The sequence below is a fragment of the Montipora capricornis genome, chromosome 7, assembly GCF_036669925.1.
Source record: "Montipora capricornis isolate CH-2021 chromosome 7, ASM3666992v2, whole genome shotgun sequence".
Lineage (NCBI taxonomy): Eukaryota > Metazoa > Cnidaria > Anthozoa > Scleractinia > Acroporidae > Montipora > Montipora capricornis.
Genome location: NC_090889.1, coordinates 41,509,042 through 41,516,615, shown reverse-complemented (window position 1 = coordinate 41,516,615; position 7,574 = coordinate 41,509,042). Strand labels below are relative to the sequence as shown.

At 39.8% G+C, this 7,574-nt stretch overlaps 1 pseudogene; it reads right to left on the bottom strand.

Annotated features, from left to right (window-relative positions):
• Positions 1-628: 628 nt before the first annotated feature.
• The window catches only part of LOC138055986 (exonuclease 3'-5' domain-containing protein 2-like), a 26,055-nt pseudogene continuing 19,109 nt past the window's right edge, over positions 629-7,574 (bottom strand).

Here is a 7,574-nt window from a genome sequence, read left to right as displayed (position 1 = left end):
TCAAATGAGGATAAATCCAACCGTAAAGCGTTTAACGCTTAAAGTCTCTTAACGTTAAAGTCTCGAATGAGGATAAATCCAACTGTAAAGCGTTTGTGGGCGCTATTAAAGTTTGTTGAACTTTTATTGAAAGGTAAGTAATCTTGACCTTTTTCTTCATTCTTGCCGTTTTATATCATCAGTATGTCGTGACGGCATGCTTCATCGATTTGCTCGATTGTTCATCAATCGTATTTGTTTACATATTATTGAAACATCTGTTTGTCAAAACTATAGTAGGTGAATCCTTCTACTATTGATGCAAGTTTAACATCAACGGTTAACTGTTCAAATAAAATTATAAAATAATAATAAACGTCTCATAACAATGGCCAATCTTGCTTCTTGCACGGAGGGTGGGGTATTTAACGCTTTGCGTGAGGCACTAGGGCGGTGGGGCATTTGATGGTGTAAACTGGCAACATGGGGGGGGGGGGGGGGTGAGTTGATCATATCATTTTGTAAAGGTCAAATGCCCGGGGGTTTGCCCGGATGGGGGGGAGAGGGAGGATAGGCGCTCTTGGAATTGACTGATACATAAGAAAACAATCACAGCCTTTACAGAACAAAAGAGAACTTAAATATGGAATTACAAAGAGTCATTACCGACACCCAATTTTTCTTTCAAAGCTTGGTGACGATGATCCACCGACCATAAAGGTGGGAGGTACTTTGCGTGCATGGTATCAACAAAGTGCTTTCTCCACATCTTTTCAAATTCCAGTAGTTTTCCTTCTTCACGAACTCTTTTCACCACTTCACGTCCATGTGACACAAAATTAGCATTTTCCTTACGGGTTTCCATCGTTGCAGCCTGCATGATGACTTCTTGAGTTAAAACGGGTGCATTGAAGTACTTCTGCACAATTATTGACAGTTCCTGGCGTCTGTCCTCTGGTATTTTGTTACCGGCATAATTTAAAGCTTTTGCAGCTGACTTCACTTTCCTTAGAACTGCATCTTCCACAAGTCGAGACACAGCAGCATTTCCTGTAAAGAAAATGAAAAATCAAAGTGGCTATGAGTCACTGAACTCGGATAATTAATTGTTACGAATACCACCGATCTGTGGAATGGGGCCGACTTACTGAGTCACTGCCCCGCCCACTTTTGCTTGTAAATAGTTTAAATTCTTGCATGAGAGGTGTTGTGTTCGACGCTACCTTTTAGGCCAGGGAACAAAACGTACACTCGAAGTAACAGCTAGTCCGTGGTTGCAGTTGCAACCTCTTTGCTGGACAAGAACAATTTTATCCATTTCCCCCTGGGATTCATGATTTTGAAAACATATTCCATTGTTGTGTTCCGGTACACCTTGACGGCGAAAGCACACCGTCGGAAAGGAATTTCATCAAAGGTTTAACTGAAGTGGGCGGGCAGTCACTCAATAATTTGGACTCATTCCACAGAACGGTGGTTTTCGTAGTACGAAAGGTGAAAATGTTGAGCCTCGTTCCCAGGGTCTATCCTCTCCCCTTTCCCAAGAGAAGGAGAAGAGACCTTGGAAACTAGGTGGTTCGCACTTATTCATTGGTCAATGGCAATATTATTCAACAATAAGAGTGTGGGGCTGTTACAAAGATGAGTATTAAGTTACTCTTTAATAGTACTGTAGTAGGTTAGGTAGCACACACAGGAAGTGGACCTATGGTGTACGAAAACTGTGACGGCAAAATGGCACAGATGCAATTATAGCAACAATTTGTAATTCAAATTCTAATTCTAATTCTTTATTCACACTACCCAAAGCATTTACACACAGTTTATTTAACAATTATTCGCCGAAGGCGAAGTGATTATCGGTGAATATTCAGCGATAATTACTGAGCCTATGGCGAATAATTGTTTTAGTATAAATACACAGGTGATTATTTCAAAAAAGAGAAAAAAAAAATATTTCAACGCTAAAATCATCTTCACTTACAGTGGCAAAACGACTACTGGCAGCCATTTTGTCCGTCGAGGTGATTATCAGCTGATAATCCAAGATAGCGAGCCAATGATAGCGCGCGTTTTTGTATAATCACCTGAGTGTGTATTTATGCTAAATTATAATTAATAAAAAAAGGAAAGAATTTGTACAAAACAAATTGATGTCAGTTTTTCAAGCGTCTGCCCTCTTATTGACAATGAATTTTGTCACAACATTGTCAAAGTAGTCTGCGGATCCAATCGGCTATCGCCTCGTGGATCCACAGCTACTTTGACAATGTTATGACCAAATTCATGATCAATAACAGGACAGATGCATGAAAAACTGACATTAATTTCTTTATTTTACCCCCTCGGTCCATCAAAAATAATTAATAAGGTGATAGTAGATGACATTCGGTTATAATTTCTTTTTTCGTCACTATGGTAATTTTTTGCCGCTCTTGAGAATTGCACATTCATTTTCCGTATACTACCTCCTATATAGTCTATTAGTTTTCCATTGTACAACTCAAAAAGGCATAATTTTATTGTGTTTGATTCTACTGCTAAAAACTGAAAATAACCCTGAAAATAGTAGATAGTCTCTTGATTGAAAGGAAGTTAGATCGAGAGTATTTACACCTATGATACTCTTTTGGTGGCCTAGTATTTTAGTATGGTCTAGTAACAAGCAAAAGTTATGTACCATAAGACGGTTTCTCACCCGGCTCCATGACTGACTTGACTGTCCTCCATTAGTGCCTCACAAAACCCTAATGTACTTGTACACGCACTATGCACAAGTCAGGGGACTAACATAAAAAAAATCAACACGATCTGACGGACGGAACCATAGGAGTGACAGCCAGCTCCCCTCCAATAACTCTGAAATGGCTTAATTATTTGTCATTTTCCAGTTAAAAATGGGCAATGGGCAAAGGCTTCGAAGTGTGCGCAACTCCAACATATTTTACACATTTTCTAGATACATGTCGGACCAGTATTTTGCCTCATCTGCTTAGTCATCTCAGATTTGTGGCAACTACTCTTCCACGGACTCAAATGTTTTCAAAAGATGTCCTGCCTTTGGAAATTCAAGGGAACAAGGACATTTGTTTGTAATTAACATTATGAAACTCCCAATGATTGAACTGGCACATCTAAATGCACTCAGTTGAGCACACAAGCAGCTTGAACTTAAAATACCTTCTTTACCGAACAGTGGATGTCAATGTTGGAACTCGCCAAATAAAGCTTTAACAAATACTTAATGACTCATGTGCCCAGCAGCTAATTTTAATCAAACAGAAAAACTTAAGCAGACCAACAGTAGCAACCTTTCCTCTCCAACAAATCTTGCTTGTTGAGGAGAAAAGATTGTGTGACAAGCCAAAATAATTTCTGCGCAGGAGCTTCATTACAGAGCATGCATAGTAACCATATACTACATTAATTGTAGAATATGAACTTACCCAGTGGTGCATTATACTTGATCGCCAGTTCCTTTCTGAGTTGGTCATCATGGTGATTAGCCAGGCAGTGACACTTTGGACATGTCAATAGAATATCATGCCAGCGATGATCTTTCATCACAAGTGTAAAGTGACGGCGGTAATCATGAGGAACAACATATTTCCTCATATAACTTTCATCACTTCCACACACAACACAAACATTGTCTTTGAAATTGAGGTAGTAATAGTCTTCTGTGCCTGGTCTTCCCGCAGGTTCAAAATTTAGCTGAACTGTGTAAGGATCGAGGCTTGTAAGGTGTCCTATTTAAAATAATAATCATTATTATAATTGTAATAATAATAATAACAATTTTAATTAGTTTCTATTATGAGCTCGACAATGAAGCAGATTAAAAACAAGTACATCCCAATCCAGAAGAGTGGAGAGAGTTCTGGAATAGAATTTGGAGTGACACTTAAGTGTGCACAAGAATAATGCGAAATGAAGGATTTGAGGAGTGAGGAGATAAGGACTGCCAGGAGGATATAGCAATCAATATGGACAAGCTTAGGATGATTCTTAAGAAGGTTCCTAATTGGAAATCTCCCAACCCTGACTTGGTCCAGGGATTCTGCTGAAGAACTTTAAAAGCGTTCATGACAGATTGGTTGAACAACTCAACCCTTGTTTGGAGGCAGGAAAAGTGCCCTTATGGATGACCAATGGAAGAACTCTCTGTTCATCAAGGAAGTAAGTTTGGGTAGTGTAGCTCACAACTTCAGGCTCATCACGTCCTCCATTGATGTGGAAATTACTAACTGGCATTATAGCTGAAGATGCCTACTGGTACCTAGATGACTGGAAGCTTTTACCTGAGGAGCAAAAAGGAGCCCGCAAAAGATCTAGAGGGACCCACAATCTCCTGTTTATAGACAAGATAATTATGCAGAATGCTAGCTGGCAAGAAGAACCTTTTTATGGCTTGGATCGACTATCAAAAGGTGTACGACATGCTACCACACTCTTAGATAAAGGAATGTCTAGACATGTTTGGGATAGCAGATAACGTCGTGAAGAGGCTTCTTTCCAACAGTATGGAGAAATGGAGGATCAAGCTGTATTCTTCCTCAACAATGAGGGGTGAAATTGAGATCAAGAAGGGTATATTCCAAGGAGATTCCCTATCACCTCTGTTGTTTGTGGCCTCGATGATACCGTTAAGACTACTGCTAGGGAAGACCAAGTACAGATATTACCTCAAAGGCAAACAAGTGAATCATCTACTTTACATGAATGATCTTAAGCTGTATGCAAAGTCTAAAACAGGTTTGGAATCCTGGTGAATCCTGTCCGAGCGTTCAGTGCGGATAATAGAGATGGACTTTGGGGTGACAAAAAGTGCAAAGTTGGTAGTACATACATGTAGAGGAAAGATTGTCAAATCCGAGGGAATTAAATTGCCAGATGGCAAGCCAGATCAAGAATCTGGAAGAGGGAGCCAGTTATAAATACTTGGGTTTCCTGGAGGCAGATGAGGTCCAGCAAAAATAAATGAAGATCAGCCTAATGAAAGAATACTTTAGAAGAGAGCGTAAGCTGTTACAATCAAAGCTGGGCGGCATCAATGTCATGGGCTGTCTCTCTCCTAAGGTACATGTACTCAGCAAGTTTTATTGAATGGACCCGAGAAGAGTTGAGATCATTGGACAAAAGAACACGGAAAACACTAACTACGCATGGGGCGCTCCATCCAAGGGATAGCATAGTGCGATTATAGCTGCCAAGAAAAAGAGGTGGTATGTAATTATTATAGATGACTTGTGTCAACAGAAGACTGTGTGGACCAAGCAACAATAGGGCTCACAAGCTATGTAGCTGGGAGTGGAGAGAGGCTGCTGTCCACAGCATGGAAAGGAATGAAGAATGAATACCGCGAAGGAAAGTTGTGATGAGTTTAAGAAGAGGTAGACAGAAGAACGGATCAAGGAGGTGACAGAGAAGAAGCTCCATGGACATTTTCTGAGAGAGATGAAAGAAACAGCGAGTGAGAAAAGTTCGAAGTGGCTTCAGAAGTACCAGCTAAAGAGGCAGACCAAAGGTCCTCTAATGGCAGCACAGAGTCAATCTCTGAGAACAAAGGTGATTAAGGCCAAAATTGACAAGACACAAGAGGATTCACTTTGCAAATTATGCAAAGAAGATTAGTGATGAAACTGTCAGCCATCTTGAGTGAATGTTCCAAATTTAGCACAGTCGGAATACAAGCGACAACATGATAATGTTGCAAAAGCAATACATTGGGGTCTCTGCAAACAGGTCAACATAGAGTGTGGAGAAAAGTGGTACAAGCATAGCCCGGAACCAGTTGTTGAGAATGAGAACGCAAAGATCATTATTTTGGGATTTTGGCTCCCTTGCAACAGACCAGATATTGTAGTGGTCGATAAGAAGAAGAGAGTGTGTCAGAGAATTGACGTTGCTTGCCCAGGAGATAGTCGCATCCTGCTGAAAGAGGAAGAAAAAACCAATGCACTGTCTGATCTAGAGCGTGCCATTGCGGGATTGGCGCAGTTCGATAGAAGATGGCCCCCAAATATTTGTCTTGTGGGCCATTTTGGCACAGCAAACATCTGCAGCTACTGACTTGCAATTTCTCTTCGCTTCCTAAGTTTTTGGAAAACACTTTGTGATTTTAAGTTTCATCGAATTGGCACTATAAAACAATGTGCATTTTACGAAAAATGAGACTGAGTTGAGATTCCTGGGAACAAGTAGAATTATCCATATAGGGGGGTCAATTTATTAAAATGCACGTGCTCATTGCGAACCCCTTACTTTTCACGCTTGATCGATGAAACGCAACGTGTTATTTCGGTTGTTTTTTTAGTCGTTCTGCTTTATTATTGTCATGTCAAAGCAGAAAAGAATATTAGCATTCTTTGGTCAAGAAAACAAAAGAGAAGAACACAGACCGCAAACGGAAATAGGATGGAGGCAGAAACAGTAGATAATCTTATGACAATTAGTATTGAGGGACCTTCAGTTGAGAATTATGACTTTAACAAAGCTGTCCTTTTATGGAGAGGAAAAAAGGAAAGGAGAATTTTCAAGAAAACCACTTGATCCTATAGATTAGTCTCTTGTTTCTGTTTTTTAAAGACATGTGTGTGAACTCTATCATTAAGAAGTATTGATAACGAAACTGCAAGAGAATGTGGGAATTAAGACGTAGAGATTCCCTTCCTGCATTTAAGAAGAGTTTTACAGTCATGTACTACTCATAACTCATTTCTGCTGACTTGACCTTTTTATTTCTCACATGTCTAAGCAAAAAACAGTGTGTCCCCCAAAAAACTGAAATGTCCCCTAGAAAATTGTTGACTGGGACAGAATGTCCCCCAAAAGTGAAATCCTAGATCAGACACTGCCAATGAGTATCGAGGCCTTGCAAGGAAGGTGAAGGGCTTGTGGAAAATGAAGAAAGTGACTGTCACTCAGAGAATTACAGAGAATTTTGAGGGCTACATGAAGATGATTAATGTGGGCTTTGGGCATGGTGCGGAAGACATTCTTGCTAGGATTGGTAAGAATCCTACATGTAAGAAGAGTTCTGGAGTGCTGAGACTGCTTGTTGCATTCAGACAGGGATTCATCAGTGATTGTACACTGTGGATGGAAACACATGATGATAATAATAATAATAATCATCATCACCATCATCATCATCATAATAATACTAACAATCATGATCATGATATAATGATGATAAAAATTACAATAAATGATAATAATATGTACACAATATGGGAGAATATGTATGATTAGCATCACCCAACTACATGTAGTGGACTAATGCAAATCCTGCATTTTAATTGGCTACGCTACTAGAGGACTATTAGTAATAGTCCTCGAGTGCGAAAAGCGTGACGCTTTCTTTCATTTTATTCCCAAATACATATTTCTTCAACTTGCATTTGCTAACTTTATATTATTGCCTTTTCTGTCTGACTAGTTGGGTGAATAGTTGGCTTCGCCTCATGGGCTATTGACCCGTAGCCCTGTCTAATTGTTAAATATCATACAGTACTGGCCACAGGAATAGCAGCACCTACACGCGCGTAAAATGCGTGCAAGATGACGGATTTTTGCGCAAAATACGCGCAAGT